Source organism: Nipponia nippon, unplaced genomic scaffold, assembly GCF_047370975.1.
Source record: "Nipponia nippon isolate SJK-2023a ecotype South Korea unplaced genomic scaffold, ASM4737097v1 scaffold_13, whole genome shotgun sequence".
NCBI lineage: Eukaryota > Metazoa > Chordata > Aves > Pelecaniformes > Threskiornithidae > Nipponia > Nipponia nippon.
Window position 1 is genome coordinate 12,369,907 of NW_028262324.1, and position 11,936 is coordinate 12,381,842.

The following is an 11,936-nucleotide window of genomic DNA, read 5'->3' on the forward strand; positions in this document are numbered from 1 at the left end:
GGACTGGACATGTAGTCAAGGCAACTTGCCGTATTTCTTCCCAGGGCCCCTCTGCTTCTGCCTTGTGCCTCCCCAAGCCAGGCAGACAGCTTGTGCATCGCCCACAGAACCGCACAGAAGTGGCCATTGCTCAGGGGACAACGTGAGGGCTGGTGTCAGAGCAGTGCTGTCTGTGCAAACACAAGTAAGTATTATCGATGGCCTCAGCTGATGCTTTGCTCGTACGTAATGGCAAAGGGAGTGTGTGAAGCCTCTGGTTTGTTCAGGATCTGCTTTAAACTAAGTACCTTCATGGCTTGCTGTTTTGTAAATGCTGGTGATGGGCTATAGTGTTTCAATTACCTGTTCACAGTGAGAGGTCTAATCATGAGGTCTGTGAATCCCCATTACTTCTGGCCCCTGCTGTGCCCGAGTCAGTGGGAGTCCCAGCAGCACAAATGTTTATCTCCTCACAATCTTCATCTCTGTCTTTGTTTTGCCTCATTTATAAAAATCTTACTTAAAAGTAAATGACACACAATCAGTAAAGGGGAAATTAATCACACTGGAACCAAACTTCTGACACTGAGTTTTAAAGGAAACAAGAGAGACTGATCATAGGATGGTCCTACAGAAAGTGGATGTCAGCGTGTTAGCAATAAAATCTTTTTGTCTCAGACAGAAAGCGTTTTCCCTGTCTGCTATTTCGTCTACTCTGCTAAGCAATGGCAGATCCCCTGGGATCTTTAGGCTGCCACAGAAGGAGTGTAAGTTTTAATCAAATCTTTCTGTGCCAGTTTTCTCCCTTCTGAAGGATCCATTTGCCCTGATTAAGACATTACAAGAAGTCATTTAAAGGACAAATAAATGACAAAAGATTTTATAAGTGAAGGATAAACCACGTGCTGAGTGGGCTATAATTAGTTCCTTCTATTAATGCCTTACATGTTGTATTTCACAGTCCTAATAATTAAACACTTAGTAACAGAGGGTTGGATTAGTGTTTTAAAAAAACCCATAGGCCAAGCTGGGGACTTTTCTCAAGGTTTTTTGTGAGCAAGCAGGGAACGGATATTGTAGCACTTGTGGTAGCTGCAAAGTTTCTCAACTCAGTTCAAAAGCCACTATCACCTTCAAAGAAACTGAAAATGGGCTTTTTCTTTCTTAACACGTGCTGATGCTGAAGGCTGAGAATAATACGAGAATGATGCCATTCCAATGTGGTTTTCCATTTTAGCCAGTAATTGGATGGGAAAGCTGGTGACTGGGGGAAAGTGAGGGAAGGCACATGCAAAGCACAGGCAAGCAAATGCCGTACCATCACTTCCCTGTGCCATTTCTGCTCTTCACACTCCCATTATGTCACACTTCTCAAAAGTGCTAAGAAGTCTTCAAAATGGAAACCTCTACTCTCCTGTGCTAACCCTGTTAGTGAAACATGGCACATGGACCTGGATCTCACCAAGATACTTTCCTGATGTCTAGAACAACATAATTCATAATGTCTACTGAAATGACTTAATTCTACCCTGAATGCACATTTCTTAGGGACTGGTACATTTCTCAAGAAACAGAAGGCACTTGATAAACTTGAATATTTAATATTTCAGATACCCGCTTTGTTTCGCTTAACAGTAGGAGTCTATTATTTCCAGTTACCCTGTGAGGTGCAAACTGAAACTCAAACTCACAAAACATGTTTTATTCTGAAGGATAAATCTCTACATTTCTTCTGCTCTGCCTGTGCCACCTCTCTCCTGCTGAGGACACTGCAGTAAACCCCAGTTTGCAAGATAACCATTCTATACTGTGGAAAATGAAGCAAACTGAGGCTACAGAAGACAGTGGAGGCCCTTCAGCCTTTTTCCCTGTCCCCTAGACAGATGTAATTCCCCAATGTGAGATTTGGCAAGAGGGATTAAATGAATAAATAGGATAGCAAAGCTAAAATTTCCAGAAGCTCATACAACATCATCTGCCCTTTGCAGGTTCTTCTACCACTTGCATCAGAATAGTAACGGAGCATCACACAGCACAGTTATCTCCAGTAACATATTATGCAACATGACTAACATCTATTCCTTCTTTCTGTGTATCCTCAAGAGATGAAAGCCCAGTCTTTTGAAAAAAGGGGGCTCTCATTAGTAAAATATCAGTATAAGAAAGTATTTTTTCTTAAAACAGAACTTCACTAAATATATCAATATTGTTGGGACCACACTTAACAAAGATCTTTTTTGTACCATCTACTGATTATTCATAATAGCTGAATATAGTAAGTTATTAATAATTCAGCTGGTTTTGGTTTGTTCTAAATTCTACAAAATAAGAAAGAAAATTACTTCAGGAATTCCATTAACAAATTATTTCAAGGCACTGCTAATTATTAATACTTGATAGAGATTTTTCCTGCGTGAGGACAGTTCTGTAATTATCCAGAAGATGGCATAAGTAGGCCAGTTATCGACCTTCCAGTACCAAGAAGTAAAACGAAGGAAGGCTTACTAAGACCCTTTTTCAAAACAAATCAACTTATAAAAATGTGTATTTTCATATGGTCAGTGGAAAGGAGTTTCCTTTCCTAAAGCATAGCCCTTTCCTCATCAGCATCATGCCAGAAAAGTACCACTTAATAGCTATACAACAGTACTGAGAAAAAGGAATCTGAGGAGGCTAATATGAAAATCTTAGGCATATATTTATGATTGTTTTTGGCATTAAGCTATGTCCATCATATAGAAATCTTTCTATTTGTGCAGTCCACTGTTTCTTTCAATGCAGAGTCAGCAACAATGACTGGTAAGAAAGATATCTCTGTATTTTTGTATCTGTATTGTACTCTGTTTAGCTCATTTCGTTCTGTTTCCTTTTCCAAAGGGTTTTATTAAAATAATTTCCAGAATTATAGGGCATACGGGAGAATCCATTTACACCAGCAAATGAACACTTCAAGCACAAAAAGGGGATTTATGCTTGCAACTGGCCTTCAATATGTAACTTTCCACATGAGCATTTTACATATTGCAATATATATATTTTCAGTATTCAAACCTATAAATCCCATAAACAGAAAAGATGCTCTGCACACTGCGGTAATTGATACTTCAAAGAAGAAACAAAAATTAGGGGACATCAGTTTCCTTCCCTTCCTTCAGTGTCTTTAAATGCCTAAATCATGGCTCAGGGAGACATCTGATAGTGTCAAACTGTAGTTCTTGATGATATAAGTGTACTTGGGATTAGTATTAAATTTGCTAAGTTGAAATCTGCTGTCTGTCATACTAAGGTTATTGTGCAGAAGTGAAACCATGGAGAAATGCAATTAAACAAGCAACCCTTCTTGGACCTTGGGTCAAATCCTCATTACGCAGATGCTGAAAGTGATCTTGATAGACTCTGCATTCACATCTTTTTTCCTAGGCATTTGCAAAGTGCCACAGAATGTCATAGTTGACGCCTCCCCTTATGAAAGGCCAAGAGCTGAGTTAGTAGAGTTGTTGCAAATCAGCTCCGAGATGCGATAGTTCAGTTATGTAGGGAGATTTGTAAAGAGCTGGCAAGGCAAGCGTCACATTTCTAAGTTCTGAATTAATTCCAAGGAAGTGATACAGGTAGAATGGCTAGGATTAGAAGAGATGAGCACATTAATATAAAAGAGAAGAAAAAATATTAAACTTACCTATTTCTTTCAGAACTGTAGATCATCACATCACCATCCTTCCTGATCTCCATCAAACATCTATGAATCTTAGTCTACATATTGTATAGGCAGGTGTCATCTTTTGTTCCTTGGTAGAGCCTGAAACAAGAGATTTTAGTCCCTAATTAGGGCTCCAAGATGCTTCCACAATAAAAGTACTAACAGTCAGACACAGAATTACTATTTGTGCTTTTGAATACTTTCCCAACATATTTTGAAGGATATCTGTGAAAGAGTATTTTTTATCCTGCAATATTTGCCTCCTGCCCAGAATAGCTTCTACATACCCAGAGACAGGAATCTCACATTTAAAAAACCCCATGTTTTTGTTTTAAAACATTTAGTTTAGGCAACATCAGCTACGGCCAGGACTATCATAAAACCACAAAAACTCAGTCCAGTTCAGCTTGTCACGTCACCAAGAATGCTGCTTAGATTAACACAAACACCATTAACCTCTTTAATTGAACTGGATTTAGAAGAGATATAGAAAAGAACAGAAAGTGATTGTGGAAGCTGTACCAACAAATCTTCCAAAGAACATGTTAAGATTTTTCTATGAAAAAAAGAATAACAAGACTATTACAAGGCACTAGCATTCACAGTTGTTCCTAGCAAAAAGTCAACATAAAGAAATGGCTTTTAGTGTAGAAACTGGAGTGTATTCTGGATCCTGAAAAGCTGCTGACACAGGCTGTAACTGATGGAAAACCAACAGAACCTGTCATCTCTGTGTTATAGTACTGACAGCATAAAAGGTATTTTCATTTAGAAATTCATTTGAAAGCAGTAGTGACAAGTGAGTTCCTATTTCCATCTATGGTGGAGAGAACTTCTCACTTCAGTGCCTGATCCTTCCTTCCGTTATGCTAGGGCAAATCAGGAATGATTCTAGGAAAGTCAGTGTGATCAAATGAAGCAAATAGAGAGGATGGGGCCCCATACATTTCTTGGTCAGAGCATCCATGACTGTGACCAGGACATTCTACTTACAGATGCCGGCATTACACAGGCAGAACCACATGTCTTGTTGGAGAGAGGACATTTTGGAAAGTATATATTGAAAAGGAGATAAATTTATGGAATTTGGAAAAACAAGCTAAACTTTCCCAATTATGTCAGAAGTTGAGAAAGCTTGGACTGTAGAATCTGGGCAACTTCTTATTCAGACATTCCTAGAGAACACAGTATAAAATGGTACCTCAAATCCAAACTGGAAATGAACAAGAATAAAGAGCTCTGGAGTGACTCAACACTAAAGCTAAAAGGGCTCAATATTGCCTGTTGGCAGAGCACCGTACTGGGAAGGGCGTAATGCAAACCTAGACGTAATGGTACTAGAGAGGTGCTGTATCTCCAGAGCAACTCCATACATGAAGAGCACTCAAACTGCAGAATCCCTCTCCAGACAGAGCAGTGTCTCTCCCCAAGAAAATCAGGACCTCAAGTGGAGGAGACAGTTTGTGTTTGCATCTGGTTCCAACAGAACAGCAAAAGGTAACTGGACCATGCATCCATCATAGGAGCTGGGAGGCACTGCCAAGGCCAATAATTAAGACATAACTAAGTTTTCTTGCTTGAAGATCCATGTGGCTTACTCCAAAACAGAGCCAGAGAGCAAGCTACCACTATGGAAGGGTAATGGCGAAGTTTTGGCTCAAGTTTGAGCTGAAAACCTAAGCTAATACTGCTGTATACACCAGGTACTCAAAATAAAGTACCCTGAGCATGAGAGGGAAATCAGGACGCTATGGTGTCCCAACAGGTTGATTACTGATCTGCAACTCTGAAAACCATGCTGCATGAGATTCCTCTGTGACCCTGGGTCAGTTACGTGCAGCCAGATTTTAACAAAGTATTCAGCATCTACCTCCACTCGAATTAGTGGAAATTAAATGTCATAAATCTGTCTACTACATCTCTCCAGCTGTGAAATGGGAACAGCCCTTCCTGTCTCAAAGAAATACTTCCAAAGATTATGAAGTGTTTTAACAGGACAGTAATAGGAAGTGTGTAAGTTTCCTGAACAGGAATAAGTAGTTTTCCTTAACTGATGCTATGCTGATGTGCTGAATACATATTGTCTTTAGGATTTTCGCAATATTCAGGTTTATGAGCCAAATGAAAGCAAGGCATGGATGATATTTTTAATGTGCTGAATAAATATTCATCAGGATATGCATTTTTTAAGCTAAAGATCCAATATTATTTATAGTCTGTGCTTTCATGTAGAGAAGCTAGTTAGATCAGAAATGAGGAGGAAAACCGACACCCTGCTATGAAGTTGCTGGATATTTGCTAACAAGACCATGATGAGGGTGAAACAATCATGTGCTTGACTCAAATGGAGAGTGGGGGCGTTCAACACCTCTGAAAAACTGAGATTTATTTCAGTATCTTGTTGAACTTCAATGGTTAACTTTAGGCATTCAAATAGTTCATGTAAGATACTTGGCAAACATTAGAGTGAGACATTGACAGAAACAGGCAAAAAACCCAAACAAACACATCTACTGATTTAAAATCCCAAGATCTTTCAATGTAGGAGGTTTTAACATGGCAGAGAAACATCGTTATTGGGAATTTTGTCTAACACTCAAAGTGTGGACTACATTCTTTGCACTTTCCAGATTACTGCGGGGTGGGAAGGTGTGTTTGAACAGGAGTTTAAGTGTTTTCTCTGTTTTACTAGATGAAGGCAATCCCTACAATCAACAAGTGACAATTCACAACAAAAGGAACAGCATAGTTTCCAGTTTTCCTTTTCAGCTGTCATTTGGTTCATGGAGAATTTTTAGAACCATATTCCGGGAATTAAGTATCTAGTCCCTTACTTAGATCGGAATACTTAGAAAGTCCTCAGAAAATGTACTTCCAGGTTTTGATTTCAGTTTATCAGGAAGGCTTATGTAAAGCCAATAGCAACAGTGTCTCTCCTTCCCCCATGACTACTCAGAGACTGCTCTCAGAGTCTAAGCTATTGTATACATTCCATCATTATGTGCCTCTAAAAATGAAAAATAGGTCAAGAAATTGCAAGGTGAATGAGTTAATACATAAACTATTATCATATTCAAGTGCTATACTACTGAATATCTTCTATTTAATTATGAGGCAGTAGAGTCAGTACAGTGTGGTGACATTAATCATTACAATACTGAAATTTTGTTACCATGGTGTGTTTTTTAAGAGGAAACTCTTTTAAGATGTAAATTAACTTTGTCTTAGAATTTCCCTCCTCACACCCTCAGTCAAGCAGTAATCACTGTTTATAGGCATTGTGTCAAAAGGATACGTTGGGCTGCTAGAGCAACTCAGAGACCTTATTAAGTATTCCCATAATAGCTACCACCATCCTTATTTCGGCCCTGTTGCAAAGGCATTCAATTTCCTCTCTGCCTCTTTGCACTTCTTAGCATATATTTTAGTAGTCAAGGAATGTTATGCAATGACAGCTATGAAGTTTAATATCCTTTATCTAACATGAAGAATTGTAAAACAGTCATTTGTCCCTGCCTTTGGCCAGCCCAATTATCAGGGCAGCAGAATGTCTCTAAGCCCTGTTTGCTCCTTTCTCCAGCCCTCACACCGAGTATAGCTCAGCTGCAGAGGGAGAGTCCCTTTTGTGCACTTGCAGACATTTATTAGAATTTGCGTCTGCAAAATATACCTATAAAGACCACAAGACAAACTGGATCTTTACCTGACACTCCAGATCCATCTCCATCATGCCTAACTCTTGGTTTTATGTCCTAATGTGTAATTTAGATTCTCAGAGCCAGACAGCAGCAGTGAAATGATGGACTGGGGTGTTTTCTGGAATCAGATAAATTCCTGGGGAAATGGAGCTGGGAACAAAGTCTGTGAGGCCTTGGATCAGGCCCAGGTTAGAGATGCTGAGAGTGCATTTCTGGGCTGGGCTGAAGGTCTGCTGAATAGACGTGGTCAGGGAGCAGACAAGAGGGAAAAGTTTTTTGGACGTGAGAAGCTGGAGCAGGCAATAACATCTTTTAGGCAGGAACTTGTGATTGTAAATCTATAGTAAAGTCAGAGTTCCCACATACACAAAGCTGAATTTTCAATTGAGGTAAATTGTGTCAATTATTCTGATTTTGACCACAATATAGTACCTGGAAGACAGACTAGATTATTGTTATGACTACAAAACACATATTCTGTTATTGTAAAGGGTAACCATTTTATTGTCAATAAGTTATGGTTAGAATTCATAATAGAGCCTGAGGGAGTCAGACACTCAAATGCCATTGAACTTCATAAAGAGCTGAGTGCTTACATCCTTTAGGCTCCTCTTGTAAATCCTTCCCTTAAATTACAAATGTGGCCTATAAACTCAAAAATCTATTAGATTGAAAGGAAGTTTTGCAATAAAGTATGGATCCACCCTAAATCCTTTGTTCATGAGATGCTGATCAATATGTATTAAATATACATAGCTCTATTGTGTTAGCTCATCACTTGTAAAATCTTTTGACTTTGAATTGTTTTTACTTCTCAATTTAACTTTTTTCTTTTTTACTGCCAACTACCTGAACCAAAGCTCTCTGAAATAAGAAAAATAATATTATTAATTCTATGGTCATTGGCTCAGACTCTAAGGAAGGTATGTAAACCTGTATCTTTTTGCATCCAGGCAAATCCCTCTTGTAGAACAGTTGCAAAGTTTTCTATGTAGTCATTTGAAGTACATTATCGTTTCTAATCTCCCGCTGGAGTGGAATTCAAAGGACAATGGACTGACTAGAATTCCTCTCTTGAATTAATTTTGATTTTAGTCAAACTTCAGCATTTCTGTCTTTTGATTGGAATCGCTTTATCCTGTCCCATCCATCAGAGAAGTCATGCCTATCTCCTTTTGGCACGGAGATGATGGCATCTTGCTGTGAAAAATGAACTGCATGCAAAACACTGCGCATTTGCAGAACCTCTTTGGTAACTGTTTGTCAGGAAACCCTCTCAGTACTATTTCCTGAGACAACAGTGCTATTTCTAAGGATGCAAAATGATAACTCTGTCTGGCATACTGCAGAATGTTAAATACATTATTAAATCCAGCTTCTCCTAACAGTATTCTTCCAGTACTTGTCTGCACAGAGTCACTTAAGGCCTTGTTGAACCCCCACAAAACACATTTTCTGAGAATTACCCATGAAGTTTCTCTTGGTAAGGAATTTTTGACAGGTGCCTTATAATCTCTTTTTCCTGCTTTGGTTCACTGAGATGATTATCAGAAATATAACCATGTTTTATTTTTCTAAATATCAACACTGTCAACTGCTTCAGTAGTTTTATTTTCTGATCTTAATCAAGGTTTGACCACAGCATATCTTTTTGCCTTTAGCAAAAAAAACAGTGCCTTGGCACTGGGAGGTGTCATGGTCACAGCTTTTAGATTCCCTGAAGCTCTTCACCTCTATTTATTAAAACATTTGCATGACCATGCAGGACAGCTGATGGAAGAACCATTACTTACCAAATATCCATAGACTTGCACAGAAATTTCAGTCTATTTTTCTATCTATTCTATGAGATGATTTACATATTGTAGGTCAGAACTAAGACATTGGCTCTGATGAAGAAGGACTTTTTTGTATTACTGCAGAGTATCCTCTTTGTTCAGGTGTACTCATGTTAAGTTATGAATTCTTGGCAGTTCCGAGGCAGTGAGTGTACAGTAGGTGGCACTCACTGTCTTGAGGAGATAGACAGTATCAGAGCCTCTTTAATTAGAAAAAAGAAGGCAGCCTATCTTATCACTTGCAAAATTAACAGCTCAGAATAGGTAATCACTAACTGTGGATCAATTTAATTAGTGTCCTGTCAACGTGTGCAGCCACCCTTTTGATCTATATCCCATATGCATATATCTGATGTATCTATCTCATGGTTTACAAACTGGGCATTAAGAAAAGGGCAATCAGATCATCTGACTGAAGCCTCGACTGTGCTGGGATTAGGGGTCATCATTCACATAAAACTTATTAAACATATATGTTATTGATGTTGTATTAGTGCTCAAACATTAGAGTCATTCTCTGTTATGTCTCCCCTATCAGAGATACTTGCAATAAATTTAGACAACACCAGAATATAAAAGCATAAAAGCCCTTTGTTCAATACAAAGTGGGTGCCGTTAAACAATCATTATTTAACAACACTCTGTTGGAAACCTGTACAGACAACACTTAGCAGAGTATAAGTCACTTCCCAGTTTGAATCACTTTTGATTTAAGATACAAATACCTCTGTATCTTAGTAATCTTTGCCTGTCAACTCATAGAATTGTTGGAAAAATTTATCAGAGACCAGTAACAAACTCCAGTTGCTCACACTTAGCTTGACTTTCCAGGAGCCTAATGGAAAAACTAAATTGTATTTTGTTTGATAGATTAACTGATAAGCCTGGTATGAAAGTGGGTGCACACAGCTGTTTTGTACAAAGTCATGACAGAAACTGATTTTATAAATGTTGCATACAGGGTTGGTCAGAATGGGAGTTGATACTGATATTGAAAAGTTAGCATCAATAAAAATAAAGATTAAATCAGTAGGCATAGTTTGATTTAAGAGCAATGTACATGAAGATAATATGATTTTTTTTCCCAGAATGTCTTAATGAAAATGTAGATTTTCAAACGGATTGTGTTGCTCTGTGTATCAAAATTAGTAGGAGCTGAATTCTACCAGCTTAACTGTGTTTAAGAGTGCCACTAGAGCAGCCGGACATGCAGCATACTTGTTGGTGATGAGAATGTTTTTCATGCGCTGTAAATACAAAGCCTAATGACAGTGCAACAAGCATTCTTTAAAATCCATATTAAAACTAGGAAAAAATTACTTGCCATATCATTTGTCCACAGAAATTATTTTAACTTCCATTTTATATTGAGGAGTAAACCAGTGGTGCAAACAAATGAGTTCTCAACAAACTCTTAAGTAATTTCCCCACTGGCTAGTAGCCTCGTGCTTCTGGCTACTCCCATGCAACCTATGACAGCTGAAGAAGAAGGGACATGGATTCTCTAAGCTCTCTCCTCTCCTAAAGGAAAGCTTCTGTGGTACTGGAAGACCTATTCCTCTCATTATTTATGACATTGTTTTTGAAATGGAAAGGTGGACCAAAGGTATAGTATGGAGAATGGGATGAGATGAAGGAGCTGCAACCTGGCTATCATGCAGCGCTTATCTTCTCCCCAGGCATTTGGGAGCATCTTTTTCTGACTAAAAAAAAAAAAACAGTTGCATTGTTAGGTGGGGAAAGAAATCCCCTTTGGAGAATATCCAAGTTCTGATGTTTCATACAAGTCTGATTATACTGCCTGACATTATTGATGTTGACAGCAATTGTGAAGTGAATTTGGAGAGATTAAGTGTATAGGGGTATTGTCTCTAATTTTTAATAATCCTCTTCTCTTAGATTCTGAAGAAAAGGAACACAATTGTTGTGGATGTATTAATGGAATCTGCCTGTCAAAATAATGAAATTGAAAAAGCTTTTATTGGGTATGTATATTGTACAAATGTTAGCATTATATATGTCCCTTGTGCCAAATGTATTACCACAGCAATAACTGGAGAAGCATCAATTGGAATACAGTATACAATGATGCTTAAAAATCACACATATATTGACACTGATATAAAACTAACCAGGTCATGAGCCACATTCCACCAAATAAGTTGTAACACTTTCTATTAGCATTTAATATTTAATTTTTTCTTTAAGTATTATTCTAATAGGAAATTATTAAGAGGTCTGAAATGCAAATTCAAAGTCTTTGATGTCAGGTGCAGCATTACAGTACCCATTTTCTCCCCTTAGCAAACTTGATCATGTGAGGTATTACATATCATACAGCTTTCAGCTTGAGGCTGAGATTTTCTGTGTATGATTGGCCAGTCAGATACAAGTCCAATATAAGATGAAATCCAATCAAATAATTGCTAAGTATTGTAGTCAGAAAAGTATATAAGGTTTGTGGGAGTTACAGCGGACCATAAACTATGTGGCAGTCAATAAGGCCATGTTATTACAGAAAAATAAATATGATTTTGTTAAAATACAGGTAGTAGTTATTCATTTCCAACCAGCACTAATGCTTCAGCTGAAGTATATTGTCTCTGGATCTAAAATTCTTGCTTTGGGAAAGCTGTTGATAAAATGAAAAGAAGCCAGAGGAGAGGGTCAAAAAAGGCAGTAGATGTACACAAAGCACCCGGGCTGGTTTGCTGAAGAAAA